General features: G+C 40.7%; 1 long non-coding RNA gene across 2 annotated transcripts; it reads right to left on the reverse strand.

Annotated features, from left to right (window-relative positions):
* Window positions 1–1,804: 1,804 nt before the first annotated feature.
* Window positions 1,805–10,396, reverse strand: LOC119914635. Of its 2 annotated transcripts, none has more exons than XR_005446800.1 (2): window positions 6,956–10,396; window positions 1,805–5,186 (listed from the first exon to the last, which is right to left on the reverse strand). It is a non-coding gene; the product is annotated as an uncharacterized LOC119914635 (long non-coding RNA). The 2 variants fall into 2 exon arrangements; XR_005446801.1 differs by having other exon boundaries at window positions 1,805–2,233; window positions 6,956–10,383.
* Between the last annotated feature and the right edge of the window lie 1,156 nt (window positions 10,397–11,552).

The following is an 11,552-nucleotide window of genomic DNA, read 5'->3' on the forward strand; positions in this document are numbered from 1 at the left end:
TTGCTCTAGAGTTTGTGTCAGAGGTGTGTGACCGCACTTTGGATAAAAGTGTCCGCTAAATGAATAAATTTAATGGTAGCCTGTCATCCTGTTGACAGGATGTAGTACGAGAGCGATAACATTTTTGATCTCTTCATTCATGCATAATTTCAGGGGCAATTCTGTAATAATGCTGCCTGTAAAATGACCATTTTATCATCATGATTACTCTGCCTGGGAAATGAAGTCCTGTTGAGGGGGTAAACCTCTCACTCTCTATCTCTGCCATCCGTGACAGTTGTCCTGTGTGCAAGCCATTTTACTTTTTGGAGGATATTAAAGCCTTTCAACTCTTATTCCACACAACGCTGAAGTTAATTATTAATGGCATCAATTTACAAAAGCTAAAACATGTTAACTCTGATATGAAAATCAGAAGAACATAATCCATCATTATAACTCATAAGGTTTTGTCAACATCTCCCTTGACAAAACATCCACTATTTAATGTCAATAGTGATGTGTGTGTGTGTGTGTGTGTGTGTGTGTGTGTGTGTGTGTTTCGAGGACAGGATATGTCTGTATAGTGAGTTTTGCCCTGCCTGGTCAGAGATAGAGGTGTTTATTGGAACGAAGAGTTCTGCCATTTCCTACGACTCTCTGACCTCACATCCTGACATGATTCCTGTTCATCTGTCCAAAACTATGGTCCTCTGGAAAGACATTCATCTTTGACACAACATCAAACTAAAGGAAAAGGACATAGTTATAAAGATTGTCTGTCAGTACCCTATATCAATCGCTTCTTATGTGCCAGCTGTGTTGTATTCCAGCTCAAATGCCACTTAAAATAAAGGTATGGTATGAAGTGCAAATCGCGCAGAACAAAATCTTGTCAAACAGATGTTAAAAACCCCATCTCAAAACCCTTTTTAAACCTTTGTCTAACTCATTCAATGATTCCCTTACTTAAAAGTTCTGTCACAGGGAAATATTGCTTAAATTATTTCTGCTTTAGCAGTCTTTTTGCAGATGAAATATGAAAAGATCTTGCTGCTAAAGAGGGATGATTCATGTTGCGTTATTCAGTTTTATTGCACAGTCCATCAAATCCTTGGCTATTATCAGTGAAAAGTGAGAGGGAAAAGAGCCAGGAAGGAGGAGATGGATTGGAGAAGTTGAAGTGAAAATACGGGAAGGCTCAAGACAAATCACACATTGCTTACATTTGTCTGAATTTAAGTGAGCTTTGCAGGAAAAGACACCAAAATAATTTACTTTGTGCCAAAGAGAAACATTGCTCAAGATGCACTGCTTTGTTTTGAAGTAATATACACTAGAAAAGTCAGAAAAGTATCCTTAAAAGGCCAGTGGTCTTATTTATGGGGCTTGATGTTGGTATGGTGACTTCCAGAATGCGCACAGCGATCTTTTAAAACACAATAATACAATATTTACAGGAAAGAAAAAATAAATAAAAATAGCATCTACATCACTCCACATTCAAAGTTTGAACATCAGATCACTGTGATTTATGTATTAATATTTATTTGTTGGGCACGTGGAAAATGGAACAAGCTGTAAAGTTGATGTGTTGCCGATTTAGATGTCCAGCAGACACGGAGCAACGTTAGTGTTCATTTCATTTGCTCTGTTTTGTTTTCCACTAACTCTGATCTGGATCTGGCTCTTCTGCTGCTAAATGCTCCACTATGTTTACCAACTAGTCACTAGTACAGTGGCAGAGGGTTTAACAGCGGCTTGCTGCAGCCGAAAACGAAGGTGATCAGAAGCATCAGAGTGAACCAAAACAGCTCTATAACTCTATAACTCTTTTTATTTTTATTTTGTGGGGTGGAGAAAAGGTTGCTAAAAGGTCACATATTTTACTTCCTTATATCAGCAATTGCTCAACACAAGGCAGTCATGTTCTTCATTCAAAGGAAATTTGCCCCCCCCCATAGCATTTAAAGGTACAGTGCCGTGGGAATCTATCTTCAGAGGGTGTCAGAGGTTTGAACAGTACCCAGATGCAGACCAGAGCCGGTGGTAAGACAACAGAGGTTTATTAATACCAGAGAGAACATTCAACTGAAGGGCAGAATAGGTGGTGGAAAAAGGAATACGGGCTGAGTCCGGGTTCCGCTGACAGTGGGAGAAAGTGAGAGGGAACTGGCTGGTGAGGGGGGATGAAATCCAGACGGGAGTGTTGGCAAGCTGGGCAGGCAGGAGATCCAGGAGACTGATCAATTTCCTTAAAGCAGAGAAAATAAAGTGGTTAATCGGGCAGGCAAGCAAAACACAAGACTAGAAACTAGACTGACAAGAAAGCTGGCGTGTGGTAGATTCAGAGGACACAACAATCCAGGAGTGCAGAGCTGGCCAGTGGCCTGTAGGCTACTACGAAGCGAGGTAACTTGAGGAGTAACTTCGTGACGTCGGGTGTAACTTCCCGGTTAACCCGTACTACAAAAGGGGGATAGTTGTTACCCGAGGTCTGTTGCCATGGCAATTTACGCTGCATCTCTAAACTGCTCCGAGCAGGTTGTGTTGATGGTTGACTCGAGGTTACCCTGCACGCACACTACACACCACATGTGTAGTCAGCGTTAATGATGAGAAGTAGGTAATTATTACACACCACTTCATAAAATATATTTAGATTTCATCCTGATTTGTTCCACTGCGGTTGCAGTTCTGAACACAACAGCATTACATTCAGACAGCGAGCCCTGCAGCCTCTGTGATTTTAGAGAGGAATCTTAATTAACGGGACAGTTGAATTCGCCTGTTTGTTTTCACATATTTATATAGACTATTTTACATATCCAAAAAATAGGGAGCCAGGGTCGGGGTTAATAACCAAGAAAAAAAATCCTAGATGAAAGTGTGAAACTTACAAGAAGAAAATTCCCTGAAATTAATGTCGTAAAAAAAAATCATTCTGGTGTTTTCTTCTGAATACGCCGAATCCAAGGCAAAGTCTCTAAGTTGCATGATAGTGATTTTGAGCTAAACACAGTATTTAAGTTTAATATAACTTTCCAATGCATGCATAATAGCCTACATGGCAGACATGTGTGTGATGTTGCAGCCTTACAAAGTGAAGTTTCTCTCATAAATGTGTGACTATAATGTCAGAGAATATTAAAGTTTTTTACTTGTAGATTAATCTTGGAAATTATTTTGTCTCGGATTATTAACCCTGTCCGCTGGCTCCTTTTCTTTCTACAATGGACCTTATGTGCAGTTCTACCTTTACATCTTAATCATATTACACTTAAAAGAAGAGCCCATAAAATACATACACTAAGTACACTGTGAAGATAATTAGGCTACAAATTTACTCAATGCGATGCCAAAAAGCCTCCCTGGGTTTGTTGGCCACCACGGTGTTAGATTTGGCCTAAATGTGTCTTTACACTCTTCATATCCTGACACAATCAATGTGCATTCTACTGTGGAAAATACGGAGCACGCGCCGTTGTGAAAACCTCTGTCTACACGGCTGAACACACCCCTCAAGACACATCGACTCCACTAACCAACATCTTATCCACCTTTGTAGTAGGCCTGCCGTTTAATACCAATGTAGGCAGTCAGAGTTTGTCAACTCTGAGTTTGCCTGTAGGCTACTTCGAAGGGTGATCGACCTATTCAGAGTTAGACCTAACTCGGGGTTATCAGGCAAACTCTGACCGCCTACACTAGAGTTAAACAGTACTACAAAGGTGAATAAGATGTTTGTTAGTTGAGCCCGTGTTAACCCGTTGTTAACTTAATTGAAGTTGGTGCGCGTTCGCATAAAAGGGGCATGTTTGGCCGTGCAGGTAGAGTTTTTTCGAAATGGCGCATGCTCCATATTTCTCCAGAGGAATGCACATTGGTAGTGTCAGGAAATTATGAATGTAAAGACAAGTTAACGGCTAAATCTAACATCATGGCGGACGACAAAGCCAGGGCGGCTTTTTGGCATCGCATTGAGTAAATTAGCCTAATTATCTTCACAGTGTTCTTATTGTAATTCAAATCTCTATTATGTAGGCTATTTTATGGGCTCTTCTTTTATGTGTAATATGATTAGGCTAAGATGTAAAGGTACAACTGCACATAAGATCCATTGTAACAGAAAAAAAAGGAGCCAGAGGAGAGGGGTAATAGCAGAGCAGAACAGAATTTAATTTCCAAGATTAATCTACAAGTAAAAAACTTGAACAGCTGTTAACTGTGAGTGACTAATTTGGATTTGAATCTTCAAAATCACAGTATCTTACAGCATATATTCATGCAATTAAGTCAAATATGTCAGTACCTGCAAGTATGTCAGCGTAAGAGCAGTTTTATGTATGAATGCAGTGAAACAGAAAAACATGGTAGTGCTGCAAAATAAGGTGGATTAAAAGGAGTGGTTACAAAACAGCTGTAGTGTGTGAAAGATATACTGCAACATCATATAAGGCAGATGTGTGTCCTTTTCAGAATAGCAGGGGGCTGTTGGAGCCTGCAGGCAGGGTGATGAAATATTTGCAGAGAGAAACAAAGCACTTCCTGTATGAGGCGGGCAACTTGTACAAACGGCTTCCTGAGCATCAGACCAGCTCAGTCAGGTTGAGCTTGAAACTGACAGGAACACAAGATGGGAGGAAAGGCCAAGCAGCACTGGATTCATGAAAACAAAAGGAGACTATCGGTTTTGCCTCAGTGAAAGTGAACTGTGTGACTGCCATCCATGTGTGTCCGGGGCTGGCGGCTGAGCAATGCGCCTTCATGGTCCATCAAGTTGTTCTGATGCCTTTTCAAAACACGGCTCTCCTTCTGTCTCACTGCAACATTTTAATAGAGCTTACTTCTTGATTTTCTGTTTTAAACATATATATGCAAATCTAAATCTCCCTTCTGTCTGACTTGGACAAAAAAAAAAAACTGTTGCACTTGGCTGATCTCTAATCATCTCATGTTGTAGTCTATGGCTGAATCCCAATCTCCACACTCATGGACTCAGAGGTACATTCCCGGTAAGTCCATGAGGGCATGGGCTGTCCCACTGTCAAATTGTCAAGCACATGAGGGCTCTCTCTCGCAGACCTTTTGAGCCCTTTGTGGGCTCTGCAGACTTTGCCTGACGGAATTACCCACAGTTCATAGTGTTGTGACGTTAATAACGGGGTTTCCAGGAGAGCTGGCATAAACAAACATGGAAGCAGCAACTACAAGAAAAAAGTATACATGTAAGTGTATGATCCTGTTCTGATAAAAACAAGAACAGGGATTATTTGAAAATGACCTCTCGTCCAAAGGTAGAGGTCATTTTAAAATAATGACTTTACTCAAGAGCCTGGAACATGTTCAAATAAGACAGTCCTTTCAGTGCCTCAGCCATAAATAAAGTACAAAATCCAATCTCTTTATTTCTAAGCACATTTTAAACAAACAGGTTTATCAAAGTGTTGTACATTGACTTGAAACAATAAATAGACAAAAAACACCAAACAAATACAACATACAGCTCTCATGCCAGATTAAAAGCCATGGAATAAAAATACGTTTAAGTCGCAATTTAAAAAACGGAAGACTGGGGGCCAGTCTGTAAAATAAAAATGTACCTAACCCACAGTTGTTTTGGCATGTTGCAGTGCTGGCCCATTGTACCATTTCGGGCCCTTGCAGCCTCTCGGACAGAGGCAGAGGGTTCAGGGCTTTGGCTTTAGGGCGGAGATTTGATTTGGCCAATGTCTACAGAGCCCACCTGCTTGTTCTCACACTTTGATAGACCGTTGGAGTTAAATCCAATGGACAGAGTGCAAGACAAGTTTGTTTAAAGTTATCACACATGCCACATGCTGAGAACATTCACTTGGTCAATCACTGTCCTTAAGTAAAGTGCAGTATAAAATGTAATGATGCTATTTCTGGGAAAAGTAGATTTAACTTGAAGCATTTACATTACTGCACAAAAGTGCTTTCACACTTGTCCCACAGTATTGTGAAGCCTTGTAACTGGGACAACTAAATGCATTAGGGGCATAATTAATATTCACCTGTGCTTTGCAGTAAGAAAGGTCATTACTGTATCTGCTCAATACAAGTGTGTTAAGAACAAATGCTCAAGAAGAACATCAATACATTTTAAACACCATTAGTGCATCAAAGACATTAAGGGTTGGGGGGAAGTTAAGAAAAGGTCAAAAGTAACTAAATTCCTCTCATGTTGACAAGTGGAATTTCCCAGCAGCAAGCAGATGCAAGATTTTTTTTAAAATCCTATATATGAGTGGAAATTGTTTGCAGTGATGTGATAACCATTTCAGTTACAGAAAAGAAAAAAATGTCATTTATGTATAGGGGAGACCGCGTAGGGTTGTAACATGGGGAGAGTTGTACAACACCAATTCCACCAGTTACAGATAAGATTGAGTCATGAGATGATTTGAGTATTTACGTACTTCATTCCAATCACACATGGTGGTGGTCAAGGCTGGAAACAGGCACATTCAGAATGTATAGAGAAAATTTAGATTTTGAGGTAAGACAGTAACATTTTTGGAGACTGTATTTTGTTTCGTATATACACACTATTGCAAATAGAAATGTATGACTTAGATTAAATTGTCATTTCTTAGGCAACATGTGATGCATTTTCCTCTGCTAATTTCAAACCACTATGCTAACACAGCTAGCTAAACAATGGCTGACAAGGGGTGTGTTGTAACACTTCTTTAAATAATCCTATGCAGTCTCTGGGCCTGCACTCCAGGGTTACCAGCATTAATTTGTCAGCACTGTGAAAAGTACTCCTCTGTTGTTCACATGTTGGCATGTGTATCGGCACCAATGTATACTGCATATCTGTGAATACCAGCTCACTTCAAACACTTACAGAGAAGACATTGTTCTTTTATTTCACTTTACCTGTTTTTGAAGCAAATCACACTGTATGTCATCCATTCTTGCCTCTTGTCTAATTGTTACAACTTACCCCAGTATGTGCATCAGCCAGAACATTATCCCTGCCACGGATGTATCTGACTTCCACATTGAAGGTCTGCAACCGCAAACTCCAACTCATTAATCGTCTGTTCTTATTCCGCATTTTCTGCAGAAAAACCAGCGGATTATGGTCCGTATAAACCATCACATCAATAGATGAGCCAACATAAACATCAAAATGTTCTAAAGCCAGGACAAGTAAAAGAACAGCGCCCACGCCAGTGTCACTTGCATCTACAGCCAACTTAAAAGGATGATCAAACCGAGGCGCTGCAAGAACAGGGGCTTTTACCAGCAAGCTTTTGGTCTGATTAAATGCCAACTGACAAGTATCGGACCATACAAACTCCACTTTTGGGCTTAGGTCTGTTAAAGGTGAGGCTATAGCAGAGAAATTTTTACAAAACCCCCGATAATAACCAACCATCGCTAAATAACGGCGGAGCTCAGTTCGGGTGGTTGGAATAGTGAAAGCCTCGATACACTCCACCTTCGCCTTAAGAGGTCGAACTTGACCTCCCCCACCACTTTTCCAAGATAAGTCACTGTTGCTTGTCCAAACTCACACTTTAACAGGTTCACAGTTAAACCTGCCTCTTTCAGACGACGAAACACTGTATGCAGATGCTCCTGATGAGTCAGAACAGACCACCAGATCAAGATACGCTTCACAGAATGGAACAACAGATAGAACAACATTCATTAACCGCTGAAAGGTAGCCGGCGCGTTTCACATTCCAAAGGCAAAGAAAATCATCGGGCATGACGAATGTGAAATCTCCTTTGCCCACTCAGTCAATGGTACTTGCTAGTATCCTTTTAGTCAGTCTAGTTTTGTAACAAACTTGGCACCCCCAATGTGATCCACACAATCCTCCATTCGAGGAAGAGGATAACAATCAGGCTTTGTCACCCCATTCACTTTTCTAAAAATCAGTACAGAAACAATCTTCACCATTAGCTTTATCAGCAAGCAAACACGGAGAGCTCCACGCACTACAGCTGGGCTCATGCTGTAGCATATAGTCCACTTGTTCCTTAAGACGGCGACGTTTGTCTGGATTTACTCAATACGGATGTTGTTTAATGGGCTGTATATCCACCACATCAGTGTCATACTTCAGCAAGTGAGTTTGAGATGGAACGTCAGCAAACAGTGATTTATTTACTCACCCTCACCCTCCCCTGCACCAGAACTGGACCCCGTGTCCGGCTACATCTGTTGCCTGTCACAGTAAGACTTTAGCATATTAACATGACATAGACGAGATCTACGGCAGCGATCAGGAGTGGCTATCAGGTAGTCTATCATCAACCTTCTTCTGAACCACATAAGGCCCGCTGTAGCGAGCCTGCAAACTAGACCCAGGAACCGGCAACACAAACCTTATCCCCAGGCAGAAATTCTCTATTTTGAGCACGTTTATCAAACCACACCGTCATCCTGCCCTGCTTCAAGATTATCCCCAGCTATCTCACAAGCTCTGCGTAATTTAAATCTGAAGTTACTCACATAGTCCAACAAGTTTTGTTCTGTCCCCTCATACAGCCACTTTAAGTAACTTCAATGGCCCACGCACAGTATGGGCAAATACTAACTCCGATGGACTAAACCCCAAAGACTCCTGAACCACCTCCCTTACAGCAAACATCTGCATGTGAACTTCTTCATCCCAATCTTTCTCGAACTCCAGGCAATAAGTACACAACATGGTTTTTAATGTCTGGTGAAAACGTTCAAGTGCACCCTGACTCTCAGGATGGTATGCACTAGAATGACAGTGTTTAATATTTAACTGCTTCAGCACCTGAGCAAACACCCATGACATAAAGTTTGAACCCTGGTCGGTTTGTACAACCTTCGGCAAACCAAACAATGAAAAAAAACTTTGTCAAAGCCTTCAAAACCACTGGAGTTGAGATCTTCCATAAAGGGAACACTTCTGGTAATCGAGTGGATGCACAAATCACAGTCAACAAAAACTTATTACCAGTTTTTGTACGAGGCAGGGGGCCCACACAGTCAACCAGAACCCGTTCAAATGGCTCACATACCACCGGAATCTGATATAATGGAGCAGGAGGGATGGTCTGGTTTCCTAACTTCCTGACATAGATGACAAGACTTACAGTAACGTGAAACATCCCTCATTAACCCAGGCCAAAAGAAATGGCGCAAAATACGATTATACGAGGACTATCACGAGCCAGATTCAAAATCTCTGCTCGATATGCACATGGAGCTACAATTTGGGTCACAGCCCTCCAGTCATCTGCAGCAGATGCACTGGATGGCATCCATTTACTCATCAGCAAACCATCTCACAAAATAACCTGTTGACAGAAGTACAACTTTCTCTCCAGCTATTGCATCTTCAAACAAAGGAGACAACATAACAATTTTTCTGCGCATCAATCAACTGTTATACGAGATAAGGATAAACGCTCAGCCTCAGGAAAGGTCTCTGCCCTTGTGGCATTACTCTCAGCCCCCACTGGAGAAAATGAGTGACCATTATCTGGATCAACAAGAAAACTTTCACTGAAATCAATTCCCTCCTCATCCTGTTTACACAGATCGAGTAACAGCACATGCAGTAAAAACCTTGGGAAACTTGTGAGCAAGCTCATCAGGAACCTGCCTAACAGGAATCGGCGTCACTTCAGTTTTAACCAACACCTTTCCACCGGCCAAATCATTCCCCATCAAAAAGGCAATCCCTTTTATAGGGAAACCAGGACGCACCCCGACAGACACCTCTCCTGACACAAGGTCAGACTCCACACAGACCCTATGCAGAGGCACATCAACGTCTTCCATACAAAAACCCAACACAGGAACGTCAGAACCCACAGCAGACTCATTACCGAATGGCAAAACTCCTTCCAAAATAAGAGACTGGGAGGCAGCAGTGTCCCGCAGAATCTTTACCGGCACTTTAAGTTTGTTACCAGGCAACGAGACAACACCATCCATAATAAAGGGAGTAAATACAGTCAGGTCACTAGACATGTCTTTAGACAACACAGGTTAATTTAAATTTTTATCAAGTTTGTTTACTAAAGCTAAAGGCTTCACACTTCGCTTTTTCAACACAGGACAGCCTGCCACAATATGTCTTTTTTTTTTTTTACAATAAAAGCACATGATGTCTTTTACCTTCAACTCATCCTCAGCATCAAGCTCTGAGGGACCAGCATTTCTGCCCCCCTCAACGACTTCACTATGCCTATCCTTCCCAGTAGGAATCAGGTTCTCAAAAGGCTTACAAACATTCCAAAAAGGACGATCTACAAAGACATTCTTATGTGTAAGCACATATTCGTCAACTAAGACAGCAGCCTTAAAAATATCACAGACCTTATGTTCATTTAAGTAAGTTGAAACTCGCTCTGGAAGACTGTTTTTAAAGTCTTCTATTAATATTAACGGTTTAAGCTGTGCAAAAATCGCCAACCTCATTAGATGTACACCAGCGATCAAAAAGGGTCTCCTTCTCCCGAGCAAATTCAACATACGTCTGATGGCCAAACTTTTTCAACCGGCGAAGCTTTTGACGGTACGCCTCCGGCACCAGCTCATATGCTCTAAGCACAGCGGTTTTTACTTCAAAATCAAGACTGTCTTCCGTCGGAAGTGATGAGTAAACAGTCTGCGCTTTACCACTCAGAACGCATTGCAACAACAATGTCCACGTCTCTTTTGGCCACTTCAGTGTAGAAGCCACCTGCTCAAATAAGGTGAAATAGTTGTCAACATCCTAACTGAATGTAGATTGATGACGATACACAGCAACACAAGTAAAAAATAATAATAAAAAAAATAGCGGCGCGTAAAAGGTATGAAAGAGCTTTTATCTCACAAAGTGTTGTCAGGGGCCTATCACTTAACTGTGCCACACAGTGTATTATCCATAAAAAAGTTTTTTGAAATAAGTTTTGTTTGTTTCACAAACATTAGACTAGTCATTAGTTGCCATACAAGAGATGATCAGTTTACCTTGAGCATAAACTGATAAATGCACCTTTTGCCTTTTTTGACATACTGTGACTCTGAGGTACAACCTTATTATATTGTGTATCCGACTGTATGTGTGTGAATGAACTATTTGTGTTTGTATTTTATTTGTTTTGCAAACTCTGACAGGTTATGTCATAACAACACTATGTCAGAAGAGTGAAAGAGTGAAAAAGATTGAACATAAGACACTTGTTGAGATTTAAGGAGACATGCAACATAATCTTAGATGTATCAATATTTCAACATATTTTCCAGTAAACTACTTCCTGTACTTTCCCAAGTTAGAACGTCACTACTTTGCTTTAGAGGTTACTTTGCTTACTAACTAACTTGACATTTGCTCTGCTGTAATAATAATAATAATAATAATAATAATAATAATACATTTTATTTCTATAGTGCTTTTCAGGACACTCAAAGACACTTTACAGTAAAAGCAGAAGTTATGTACATTTAAAACAGATAACATAAATAGCATAATATATAATATATGAACAGTAAAACATGTGGTGCAGAAGTACATAAGTGCAAGGGGCGACCATTTAAATAACAAATTAACAAACAG

This window comes from Micropterus salmoides, unplaced genomic scaffold (genome assembly GCF_014851395.1).
Source record: "Micropterus salmoides isolate LMB-PRFRI ecotype aquatic unplaced genomic scaffold, ASM1485139v1 Ms_hic_scaffold_20, whole genome shotgun sequence".
Taxonomy (NCBI): Eukaryota; Metazoa; Chordata; class Actinopteri; order Centrarchiformes; family Centrarchidae; genus Micropterus; species Micropterus salmoides.